The sequence below is a fragment of the Camelus bactrianus genome, chromosome 6 (genome assembly GCF_048773025.1).
Source record: "Camelus bactrianus isolate YW-2024 breed Bactrian camel chromosome 6, ASM4877302v1, whole genome shotgun sequence".
Lineage (NCBI taxonomy): Eukaryota > Metazoa > Chordata > Mammalia > Artiodactyla > Camelidae > Camelus > Camelus bactrianus.
In genome coordinates this window covers 78,973,928-78,987,861 of record NC_133544.1, presented here as the reverse complement: position 1 = coordinate 78,987,861, position 13,934 = coordinate 78,973,928, and the positions used below count along the sequence as shown (strand labels likewise).

The 13,934-nt window shown below is 32.8% G+C and overlaps 1 protein-coding gene across 1 annotated transcript in view; it reads left to right on the top strand.

The window, feature by feature from the left end:
- FAM227B (family with sequence similarity 227 member B) overlaps positions 1 to 13,934 on the top strand; it is a 195,662-nt gene that overhangs the window by 46,592 nt on the left and 135,136 nt on the right. The window lies entirely within an intron of this gene.

The following is a 13,934-nucleotide window of genomic DNA, read 5'->3' as shown; positions in this document are numbered from 1 at the left end:
AAGTTTATTTCTCTCTTGTTTATACTGTATTTCCAACACTAAACATAGGGCTGGTGCTCAAGCCTCATTTCTGACCAATTAATCAGAATCTTAGGCTCAGTATTTTTTAAAGCTACCCACATAATGTGCAGGCAAAGTTGAGAACCACTGGTATAGAGGGAAATAAATTTCCAACATACTCCTTGATATAGACCAGGGTAAGGAGGGTTTAAGCTACTCAACCTACTACTCTGAAAGCTGCTTTTCAGTTAATTTCTGATTCTCAAATTATTTAATTAGTTAATTACTGCTCTTCTAATTAGTACTTTGATTTCCCCCCACTCTCATCCCAGTAGTTATCATTACTGATTTCTATCTTTTAGTAGTTATGTGAACTTTGTTTCCTGATGTTACCCCAGCTTTTACAGAACTTCATAGTATTTGCTATTTTAGATGGAAAGAGAGGTAATCCACTATCTTGACCCAATCTTAAACATCTGTTTTTGCTTCTCGGTCTCACAAGTGAATAACAACTTGGCTGAATATAAAATTAAAGAGGTTTGGAGGAGTTTTTTATTTTGTTAAAAGTTTAACTTACAGAAAGTAAGAATAGTAGAAGGAATTCCCATATATCCTTTATCTACCAACTACTTAAATTTATCCTGTTTTACCATTCTCTCTCTTTTTTATATAAGCATTTAAAGCTATAAATTTCATTAAGTACTATTTTAGCTACGTTATGAAATTAGATATGTTGTATTTTCACTGTCATTTAATTCAAAATATTTTCTAATATACAGTTTAAATTCTATTTTGACTCATGGGTTATTTTGAGATATATTATTTAATTTTTAAATATTTAGGGCTTTTCTTACCTTATAGTTAGTGACTTCTAATTTAAAAAATACTATGGTCCAAGAATATACCCTGTACTATCTTTTGCAGTGTATTGAGACTTGTTTTATGGTCCAGTACACCGTCTATCTTGGTGACCATTCCATGTGCACATGAGAAGAATGTATATTCTACAGTTGCTTTAGAAATCTCACTAGATCAAGGTGGTTAGTGGTGATATTCAGATCTTGTATTTGGCAATTCAGCAAACTATAGCCTGTGCACCAGATCTGACCTGAAGCCTGTTTTTATACATCCTATGAGCTAAGAATGATTTTTACGTTTTTGAGGATTGTAAAGAAACAAAACAAAATAAAGACTATACCATAGAGATCACGTGTGGTCTACAAAGCCTAAAGTATTGACTCTCTGGTCCTGAATATAAGTTTGCTAACTCCAGTTCTATATCTTTATGATATTTTATTTAATTGCTCTATTAACTCCTGCTAAAATCTCCAACTGCAATTATGGAATTACCTATTTCTGCCCTTAATTCTGTTGATTTTTGCTCTATGTATCTTTAAATTATTGGGCACATGCATAGTTATTATTATTATGTGTTCCCTTTAAGCTTTATGAAATGTTTCTTTATATGTATGATAATTCTCCTACTATTGAGTTCTATTTTGTCTGATATTAATATAACAACATCAGCTTTCTTATGCTTGTGGTGTGCATAGTGTATCTTTCCCCATAATTTTACTTACAACTTTTTGTGTTTTTGTTTAAAGTGTATTTCTTATAAACAACCTATAGTCAAATCTTGGTTTTTTATTTAGTCTTGCAATTTCTTCCTTTTAATTGGAATACTTACTTCATCTACATTCAACATAAATATTGACACATTTAGATTTATTTCTACCATGTTTCTGTTTGTTTTCAGTTTTATCTCACCTGTTTTTTGTTCTTCAATTCCCCTTTCCTGTCTTCATTTGGTTAATGAAATAATTTTAGTATTCCATTTTAATTTCCTCTATTGGTTAGTTGCCTATGCCTCTTGGTACTTTTTGAGATTGCCTTAATGATTAGAAATGCATCCTTAAATTATTACAACATTGCTTAAAGTTAATGTTGTCCTACTTCACTAAAAATGTAGGGGCTAGGAGGGTAGTTAAACGTACTCCCCTTGTCTTTGGTGCTATTGTTGTCATATATATTAGAAGATCCACATGAATGATGGCTTCACAATATATAGTGTTAGGATTTTTCTTCAAGTAACTACATATTTCAGCTTTACTGAGGTCTAATTGATGTTCAATAAGCCACACATATTTAAAACATAAAATGTGATAAATTGACCTACGTATAAACTCATAAAACCATCACAACTTTCAAGATAGGAAACATATCCACCATTCCCAGAAGTAATTTCTCTTTACTCCCCAGGCAACCACTCATGTGATATTTGTCACTACGGGTTAGTTTGCATCTTCTAGAATTTTATATAAATGGAATCACTGAGTGTGTGCTACCTGGCATTTTTTACTCTGTGTAATTATTTTGAGATTTAGTCATATTGTTACACGTATTAATAGTTTGTTCCCTTGTACTGCTGGATAATAGTCCATAGTAAGGGTATACCATGATTTGTTTATCCATTCACCTGTTGGTAGACAATTGATTGTCTCCAGTATTTAGCTATTATAAATAAAGCGGCTCTGAACATTCTTGTACAAGCCTTTGCATAAACATAGGCTTTCATTTGTCTTTGGATACATCTAGTAGTGGAAGCCTGGGTGATACAGTAAGTGTATGTATAACATTTTAAGAAATGATCAAACTTATCCAAGATGTTACATTCCTGCCAGTATGCAAATTATAGCTGCTCTTCTTCCTAACACTTGGTATGGTCTTTTTATTTTTAGCCATTTTTGTGGGTTAGATACTGGTATTTAGCCGGGTTTTATTTTTATTTCTCTAATGACTAATTATGATGAGCTTCTTTTCATGTCTTATTTGTCATTTTTATATCTTCTTTGCTGAAGTGTCTACTTAAATCTTTTGGCTATTTTTTATTTGGATTGTTTTCTTACTATTCTAAGAGTTCTTTATATATTCTAGACACAAGTCCTTTTTTTTTTTTTTAAGGTCCAGTAGAAATATATTTATTGACAGAAAAAAATTGCAAAGGACAGCATGTAGAAGTTTTTATATAAAGTAGTCCCAAGTGATACTGATAGAAATATTTTGATACCTAATGTTTCAAACTTTGCTGTAGAAAAGCAGAAACCAGTGATGAAATTGAATTGTTTTTACATGCATCACAGACTATTACTTTGGCTTGTTCTGTTCATCACAATGGAAAAGAAAATATTTGGCGCCACAGAGAGTCACGCCTTATAATTAAGTGACATCTGTTTACTTCCTGGACCCATAATCAAGAGGTAGAAAATTTATTCTGTAAACTTCACTTTAAAAAATGGGTTATTAAAGGATATCATCTGTTTTCCTCGACTTACATGTCTGGGTTCAGTAACGCATGGAAAAGTAGTGTATCTGTTTTCTATATTTAAATTGCATTCTACAGAGGATCAAGGTTTGCTGGAAAGACTAGGCTGTTGTCTATAGAAGACACCAGACTCCCTGCATTTGATATCTGCACCTAAACTTAGTGCAAGAAAGCCTCCTGCTGTCAGGGGTCACACGTATATAGACAAGGCCAGGGCAGCTGCTATTCTCTTCTCTCACTCTCCTACCTGGTTGCTAATAGGCCTCACCAGCTGTTTTCAACACAGTAGAAATGATGCCACTACAAGCCTGCATAGGGTCAGTGCAATGATCTCTTTTGGAAAATTGGCTCATGCCTGCCACTGCAATGTGGCTCCTCCACAGCAGCTTTTAATCTGCTGACTGTAGACACAAGTCCTTTAAAAGGTATACATTTTAACAGATATTCTCGTCTAGGCAAGCTGTGACTTATCTTTTCATTTTATAATAGTGTCTTTTGAAAGGCAAAAGTTTATAATATGGAAAAATCAAATTTATCATTTTTTCCTATAGTTTGTGCCTTTTTATGTCATATTTAAGAATTTTTTTGTGAAACCCAATTTCACCAAGATTTTCTCCCACATTTTCTTCTCGAAATTTTATAGTGTATAATTTTTTTAGTTAATAATTGGAGCTTTTACATTTAGGTCTCTAATTCCTTTTGAGTAAATTTTGCAAATTTTGTGAAATAAGCATTAAGGAACATTTCTTTGCATATTATTTGAGCATCATTTGTTGAAAAGATTATCCTTTGACCACTGAATTATCTTGGGACTTTTGTCAAAAAAACAATTAACCATATGTGTATTGATCTATGCCTTTACTCTGAATTCTGTTGCACTAATGCCAGTACCAACCTACCTTGATAACTGTAGTTTTGTAATATATCTTGAAGTCAGATACTGTATGTCTCCCAACTTTGTTCTTTCAAAAAAATTATTTTGAGTATTCTAGAATCTTTTCATTTCCATATAAATTTTTTAACTGCTTGTCAGTTTTTAAAGTATGTACTCTGAAATTTTGATTGGAATTAAGTTGAATCTGTTAACTCTGGGAGCATTGACATCTTAACATTGAGTTTTCCAATCCATGAACATAGAAAATTTCTCTATTTATTTAGGATTTATTTTATTTATCTTGGCAATGTTTTGTACTTTTTAATGTGTAGATGTTACATGTTTCTCAAATAATATGGCATATGGTATTTTACTTTCAATTTATGACTGTTCACTGATAATATATAGAAAACACTATAGAAAAATATTTTTATTTTTATCTTATATCCTACAATTTTGCTAAACTTGCTTATTAGTTCTACTAGCCTTTTGAGATTTCTTAAGATTTGCTTCATGGATGGTCATGTCATCTGAGAATTATGAGCATTTTACTCCTTCATTTCCAATCTGTATGTCTTTTATTTATTTTACTTGCCAATGGCTAGGATCTCTAAGAAGATGTTGACTGAAAGGTAAAAGTGGACATCCTTGCCTCATCTTGACCTTAGAAGGAAAATGTTGGATTACTTACCTTTGAATAGATTTGGTGGAAGGTTTTTATAGATGTCTTTTATCAGGTTGAGGTAGTCTCATTCTCGTCCTGGTTTGCTGAGGGGTTTTTTGTTTCTTTTTTGTTGTTGTTGTTTTAACAAATAAATGTAAGATTTTGACAAATACTTTTTAGCATCTATTGAGATGAACATATTGTTTTTCTTTTTCAGTCTTTTAATGTAGTGAATTGCAATGATTGATTTTCAAATGTTAACCCAAACCTTGCATTCCTGGGATAAATCCCATTTGGCCATCATGCATTAATCTTTTCATGTACTGCTGGATTCAGTTTGCTAAAATTTCATTTTCTTTTCCTATACTAACCTGTGTCATTTTAGTAAAAAGTGTAATGTTCCCCTCTCTTATTTTTTCTAAAAGAGCTAGTGTAAAATGGGTATTTATCCTTTTTTTTACATGGTAGAATTCACCAAGGTATCCATCTGGGCCTAGAAATTTCTCTGTGGTAAGGTTTTTGACTAAAAATTCAATTTTTCTAATAGATACAGTGCTATTCAAATGATCGGTTCCTTCTTGAGTGAACTTTGTAGTTTTGTGTGAATTTTTATTTTATTCCTTTAAATATTTTTGAAGTTTTTTTTTTTTTTTTCTGAGATGCAATCTTGTTACTTAGAAATACTTTGATCCATGTGAGGCTTTGATTTTAAGCTTCATTAGGTGGAACCAAAGAAGTCTTTTGTTTAGGCCTACCCTGCTTCCCCTACTGAGGCAGTACCCTTCTTAGTATTCTACCCCATGCTCTGTGTATAGGAGGTTTCCCATCTGGCTGGCTGGAGCAGGAGTTTCATGTGAGCCCCAGGCATTATTCTGCCTGCTCCTTCCCTTCCTGTGTGTGTGTGTTTTTGTTTTTTGGTTTTTTTTTAAATTAACCTCAGGCAAATACTCAAGGGTAACCTTTTGAAGATCTCCAGAATGCTCTCTGTGTGCATCTGTCTCCTCTGTAGTATGCTGACCTGTGGATTTTAGCTTGCCTTGACTTTTCTGAATGCTAAATGTTATTTCTCAACTCAGTGAGACTGCAGAGTTCTGCTTGGATTCCCACCACCTACACTGTGGCCTGAAATTTCTTTTTTAGAGACAAAAACATGAGACAATCGAAGGATTCCCTCATTGGCTTTTCTTCTCTTGGGGTGGGGTGGGGAGTGGGTGGATTACTGTCCTGTGCTGCCTGTTGTCCAGCACATGAAAACCACTGTTTCATAGATTGTGTCTGATTTTTTAGTTTTTAAGAAAGAAGAGCATCATAGCTAGAAGTAGAAGTCATTATATATACTTTAAAAAGATTAAGAGAAGACTTAAAAATAGTGTTCTATAGTTATTCACATATTTACCATTTCTGGATCTTCAGTGTCTTCTATAAATTTGACTTTCCATCTGCTGTCATTTCCCTTCAGCTTGAAAAACTACCTTTTGGCAGTTCTTTTAGTTCAGTTCTGCTAGCAATAAATTTTCTCAGGTTTATGTATCTAAAAATAATGTTTATTTTGCCTTTATTTTTGTGCTGTATATAGAATTCTGGGTTCACTTTTCTTTTGCCTTTCAGCAAGATATTGTTCCATTGTGTTCTGGTTTGTATTATTTCTAATAGAGAAGTCAGACACTATTCTTATCATTGGTCTACTATGTCTAGGGTTAGAAACTTGCCCTGTAAAGGGCCTGTTGGTAAATGTTTTAGGCTTTGTTGGACACATATGATCTCTGTCACATAATATTTTTTTACAACTCTTTAAAAATATAAAACCATTCTTCGCTTGCAGGCTATGTGGAAAATAGGCCATGGACTGTATTGGGCCCACAGGATGTAGTTTGCTGGTCCCTACTCTGTGTAGCGTGTCTTTTTTTTCTCCTAGCTACTGTTACATTTTTCTCTTTATTGTTGGTGTTCAGCAATTTGTCCCTGATGTGTTGTGCTTTTCTTTATGTTCATCCTACTTGGGGCTCATTAAGTTTCCTAAGCTTGTGGTATGCTGTTTTCACAAAGTATGGAAAGTTTTTGCCAATATTTCTTCAAATAAATTTTGTTCTATTTCTATCTGAGATTCCAGTACAACATGTATTATATTGCTTAATATTGTCCATGGCTCATTGGGGCTTATTTTTTTCAATTTTCTTTCTGTGTGTTTGTTAAAATGTGTAATTTCTATTTATTACAAGTTCACTGACTCTTCTGAGATCTAGAATCTACTCTTAAGCCTGATAAATAAAAATTTCATTTCATACATTGTACTTTTCAGTTAAGAATTTCCATTTGGTCCTTTTTTTGATAGTTTCTTTTTCTATCCTGAGCTTCTCTTCCTCTATTATGACATTTTCTAAGTTCTCAAATGTATTTAAAATAGCTGCAGTAAAGTCCTTTTCTGGTAATTCCAGCATTTGGATAACTTCAAGATTGACTTCTATTGCTTATTTTTTCTTGACTATGAGTTGTGATTTCTTGTTTCTTTTTGTGTCTAGTAAGTTCTTACATATATGGGAATTTCGAATGATACTTTGAGGAGACTCTGGATTCTGTTACCTACAATTCTGTTACTAAATATTTCAACTGAGACATAGAAACATATATGGCCAGGCTAAAGAGGGAGGGAAAGTGACACTGTTTCAGATATTTAAGCAAAAAGTTTTATTCCATCATTGGGGAGGCTATCCCTTGACACTGAGAAAATAAAATCTCCAGGGAAAGGCCTCTTTTCCTGTTTTCACATGGTATGCTATGACTGACTACAAGTTGTTTTCCACTGCAGCATAAAAACTGAGTATATATAAGAATCAATCTTCAAAAAATAAGATAAAGGGCACTACAAGCTAATCAGTTAGTAAATGTATAAACCAAGAACAATCTTCTGTTATAGAGTGAAAACTTAAAGGGCACTAGAAGTCAGGCTGAAAGCAAAAAAAAAAAAAAAAAAAAAAAAGTTCCTAGGAAAGACCACGGTTTTCAACATCATGTTTTAGCCTGTTAGGGGCTTACCATCCTCCCAAGTACCCCTGGATTGTAGAGACAAAAGTGACCTTGAGTAAGGGACTTCTCATTGGAGTCCCACCTAAACATCCCATTTCAGTGCAGCTTTTGCTTTTCTAAGTAAGTTTCTACCATCAGGGATGTGGATCTGTTAAGATCTCCTCATGTATACTTTCCCATTGTGTGGTAAAGTATATTTATTATCAAAAACATTTTAAAATTTGGTCCCATTTCATAGGTTTCAGATATAATATGTTTTTTTTATTTACTTTCTGGTGCTGATGCAGATTTTCCTACTTGTATGTTTTATAGCTATTTAACTGAGAGTTGAGAGATAGATCAAAGTTTATCCTACAACCTTACACAGGGATCTCCTTTTAGATTTGCTTTTATTGTTATATTTTATTCAAGCAAGTGGGAAAGTATTGAGAGTATTTCCCACACGTACCAAATATTTGCATTTTGCCATACTTGTTTTTCTAGCCTTTTATTTACAAATCTTTTGTACCATTCCTAAATCTATCCCTCTTTCCCCAGAAGTAATGACTATACTGAAATTTGTGGGTAGTCTTTTTATAATATATGTATTGTCTTTTATGTTCTTTACATGCATAATATATGTGAAACTGTTTTACATTTCAGTATTTAACAATAATCAACATTCAAAATTTAAGATAATCAACAGATACTTACATTTTTTTACCACCAAGAGAATATAGTTAAGTTACTCCACAGTTTATAGAGACCATTGAAAAAGTTTTTCTTTTCAAGGAAGTACTGCTTATGAGCTTTCATCTCAATTACATTTGTTCCAAATATTATTTATTTTTATGTGTTGTTTCATGATAGCCCTTGTTTTTTCAGAAGTTATTATTATTTCAGTATCCATTTTATACAATCTAAAATGAAGAATTGCTCTTGGTGGTGAACTACTATGCTTTAAAGAGGTTTTATACTGTATTTCTAATGAAATGATCATTTTAATTTGGAAAAACAAAAATTATATTTGCTTCAAACACAGTTGATTTTTATATTAATGGACAATCTTTATAAAATGTATCATATATTTTAATTACTCATAAACATTTGGAAAATATTTTTTATATTTGATTCTAAAACAGCACTAGATGTTTCTGTTTCTGGATGAGATTATCTAAGTCTGGGGTCACATAGGTTTGAGGTTTAATTAGGATTTCTTTTCCTACACTGCTCAAAATTAAATTTCAGTAATTTATGTTCAACTTGGGGAAATCTTCAGTTTGAACTATGTGCTTGATAAAGTGTGTTAACTTATTAGAGTCTAATTAATAATATTCTTAGGTGGTGTTTTGCTTTTATTATCATTTATAAAATAGGAAATTGAAACATAAGGAAATTAAGTAACTTGCCCAAGGTCACATAACTGATAAGTGGTGGCATATGAATTCAAATCCAAGAAATGCTGGCCTTAGAGTCTGTACTCTTAACTACTTCACATACTGCCTCTCAGTCATTTAATTTTACAGGCTTGTAAGTATGTTAAAGCTTAAAATTGTCATCATAGGATAAGAGTTTGAATTTATGAGAATTGCCATAGCCTTATTCCCTCATTCATGAGTTTTTGATCCTTTCCTGGGATCAATTTTTAATGGCTGAGTAGGAAGGAGGAATGATATTAGTAAAAGGGCCAAAAAGGGATGCAGAATATGAGGCAGTGGGGCAGGACTCACTTGTTTCCAAATTTGACTTATGGATTCCTTAGGAATAGCAAGCAATGGTTTAGAGAATTGGAAAACCCACACTCTGGGACCACAGTGGTCCAGAGGTACAACGACAGCAATAAGATGGAATTTCTAATCCTCTGAAAGAAACTGAGCCTCCATTGGGGAAGCCAAGTCTGTTTCTATCCATAGGCGCTAAATAAACTCCCAGAGGGGTTGCTGACTAATGAGGTGGAATTAGCAGTAGAGACTACTGGGTTAGATTTATTATTTTAGAACTCTTACCCCTCTATAGTTCTATGTGTGTGTCTTTGTGTGTATTAATACCTTAATCTGTGTGCTGGAGGAATGCTAAGGCAGGTCAGCAGCAGAACTGGGGCAAAACATGAGTACATATATGCATGTGTGTGCATATATGACTTTCAAGGAATAAAATAATCTGTTGTCTCAGAATTGCTTCTTCTAATCCAAAATATCTTTAAAATATAATTTCTTCTTCGTGACATTTGAGATGTTTACTGTCATGTAGTGTTAACTTTTTTCCAGAATTTTAAGTTAAAATCACTTTCTGTTTTTGTTTTTAAGGACATAAGCAGACAGCAGATAGTTAAAATTTGCCTTCCAAACAAAATGGCGTATCTCCCTTTTAGGACTGGAATGTAAGCAGTTCTAGCATTTCAGTATCTGGAATGACTCAGGATTTACAAGCCAGCTCCCCTTAACTAGTGTATTGTTAGATATTTATAAGACTGAAGTTTTAATGTTCATTTATCTTTTTGTGGTTCAATGCCACATAACCTTTTAAACTCAGATGAAGATTGTTTTTGAAAATCTGTTTTTATACCCCTACCCTAATTTTTAAACCCAGTTTTCCCCCTATATCTGGACTTTAAGGTTAAAGCATTAACATACTTCATGATTTTTTATAAACTATAGTTTAAATTATAAGCAATAAAAAAAATCCTTATACTCAGTTAACATGTAACTTCCAAGTACTTATGTATACATTACTGTACTTGGTGATGTGGGGAGATAAACAATTTTTTAAAATAGTAGTTACTCCTATACAAACACTAGTTGTTACTTAGTAAATCACATGTTCCAAAAATGCTAAAAGTAATGGCCAAATGGATTAGCTATTTGAACTTTAATTTGTACCTCTGTCATTTTGCTACCTAGTCTCTGTCAGCAATGCTTTGGGACAACTTAAAAAAAGAAGCATTAAAACTTGGAGATAAGATAGCTCTCTGAGAATTAAGCCAGTAAAAGCTCAACATTGTGCTTTTCATCATACGTCACTGAAAGAAAACCAAGAAATTTGCATGGCTGAAAACTGAGAGAACTCCCAAAACACTAATAAGATGGCCAAAGATATAAACTCCTAAGTTTTATTATATTTATATTATGGTTATATTTTGTACTATTTGGAGAAAGACTGTGTGAACAGAAGTAGGGTAAACAACATGTAGTATAGAATAGATGTAGCCCAAACAATCAAAAACTATCAGTGTCTTTTACAGAACCATCCAAATTTGATTGTTGTGAATTAGATTTCATAATTGGATAATAAATCTTTTAAAATCATTTCACTTCCCTTTGCTCTGATGTAACTTTCTAAATACTAATTTAGCTTAGAAGGTAATTTTCCATTGTCTGCCATAGGGTGATCTGCAAATGCCTCCCCCAGGTACATTGGTCTGTAGATTGATAGCAGTGGTTAGAGGTGCTGAATAGCATAAAAGAGCAGTGGGTTCTTATTGCAGCATTAAATGCATTAACATACTCTTTTGAGTGACATGGAAATATGCTAAGGAGAAGTGAATAACAAGAATTTGAATACTTCTGAGAGATTGTCACTAGGTTGAACAAAATAGATGGTATGTTTCTTTTTTATTAAAATAATCTGATTTAGAGGATTATATCAGTTTCAGGTGTACAAATAGTGATTCAGTATTTTTATAGCTTCTACTGTATTTAAACTTATTTTAAGATATTGGCTATATTCCCCATCCTGTATGTTATATCCTTGTATCTTATTTACTTACACCCATTAGTTTGTACCTCTTAATCCGATTCCTCTATCTTGCCCCTTTTATCCATCTCCCCACTGGTAACCACTAGCTTGTTCTCTGTATCTGTGAGCCTGTTTCCCCTTTGTTATACTTATTCATTTGTTTTAATTTTTAGATTCCACATATAAGTGAAAACATACATATTTGTCTTTCTCTATCTGACTTATTTCACTAAGTGTAGTACACTCCAGGTCCATCCATGTTGTTGCAAATGGCAAATTTTCATTCTTTTTTATGGATAAGTAGTATTCCATCATGTACATACACTACACCTTCTTTATCCATTCATCTGTTGATAGACACTTAGATTACTTCCATATCTTGGCAATTATAAATAATGCTGCTGTGAACATTGGAGTGCATATGTCTTTTCAAATTAGTTTTTTTGTTTTCTATGGATTTATAGCCAGGAGTGGAATTTCTGGATCATCTAATAACTCTGTTTTTAATTTTTTGAGAAACTCCGAATTTTCCATAGTGACTGTGCCAATTTACATTCCCACCAACAGAGTACAAGGGTTCATTTTACTCCATATCCTTGCCAACATTTATTATCTGTTGTCTACTTGATGATAGCCATTCTGACAGATAGGAGGTGATACCTCATTGTGGTTTTGATTTGCATTTCCCTGATAGTGATGTTGAGCATCTTTTCATGTGGTTGTTGGCTATCTGTGTGTCTTCTTATGAAAAATGTCTATTCAGGTCTTCTGCCCGTTTTTTAATCAAGTTGTTTGGTTTTTTGACATTGAGTTGTATAAGCTCTTTATATATTGTGGATATTAACTCTTAACAGACATATCATTTGCAAATATCTTTTCCCATTTAGTTTATTATCTATTCATTTTGTAGATGGTTTCCTTTGCTGTAGAGTAGCTCTTCAGTTTAATTAGGTCCCATTTGTTTATTTTTGCTTTTGTTTCCCTTGCCTGAGAAGCAAGATCCAAAAAATATTTCTAACACTTATTTCAAAAGTGTATGCCTATGTTTTCTTGTAGTTTTATGGTTTCTGGTCTTACATTTAGGTCTGTAATCCATTCTGTTTTTACTCTTGTATATATATATATATATATACACATGTATTTTTATTGAAGTATAGTCAGTTCACAACATGTCAGTTTCTGGTGTACAGCATAATGCTTCAGTCATACATGAACATACATATATTCATTTTCATATTATTTTCACCATAGGTTACTACAGATATTGAATATAGTTCCCTGTGCTATATACAGTATGAACTTGTTGCTTATCTATTTTATATATATAGTTAGTATCTGCAAATCTCAAACTCCCAGTTTATCCCTTCCCACCCCTTGATAACCATAAGATTGTTTTGTAATCCATTTTGAGTTCATTTTTGTATATGGTGTGAGAAAATGTTCTAATTTCATTCTTTTACATGTACCTGTCCAGTTCTCCCAGCACCACCTATTGTAGAGACTGTCTTTCCTCATTATTTATTTTTGCCTCCTTTGCCATAGATTAATTGACCATATGTGTGAGTTTATTTCTAGGCTCTCTATTCTGTTCCATTGACTTATGTGTCTGTTTTCATGTGAGTACCATACTGTTTTGATTACTGTAACTTTGCAGTGTATTCTGGAATCAGGGAACATGACACCTCCAGCTTTGTTCTTTCTTCTCAAGATTCCTTTGACTACTTAGGGCCTTTTGTGGTTCTACACAAATTTTAGGATTACTTGTTCTAGTTCTGTGAAAAATGCCGTAAGTATTTTGATAGGGATTGCATTAAATCTGTGGATTACTTTGGGTAGTATGGATATTTTAACAGTATTTGTCCAGTCCATGAACATGAGATACCTTTCCATTTCTTTGTATCATCTTCGGTTTCCTTCATGTAGTGTCTTAATAGTTTTCAGTGTATAAGTCTTTGACCTCCTTGGTTAAGTTTATTCCTAGGTATTTTATTCTTTCTGATGCAATTGTAAATGGGATTGTTTTCTTGTTTTCCCTTTCTGATAGTTCATTTCTAGTGTTTAGAAAAACAACTCATTTCTGTATATTGATCTTGTGGCCTGCAAATTTACTAAATTCATTTATTCTAATAGTTTTTTTGGTGGAGTCTTCAGGGTTTTCTGATATATAGTGTCATGTCATCTGCAAATTGTGATAGTTTTATTTCTTCCCTTCCAATTTAGAAGTCTTTAATTTCTTTTTTTCTTAACTGATTGCCATGGCTAGGACTTTCAATACTATGTTAAATAGAAATGACAAAAGTGGGCATCCTTACCTTGGTCCTGATTCTAAAGGAAAA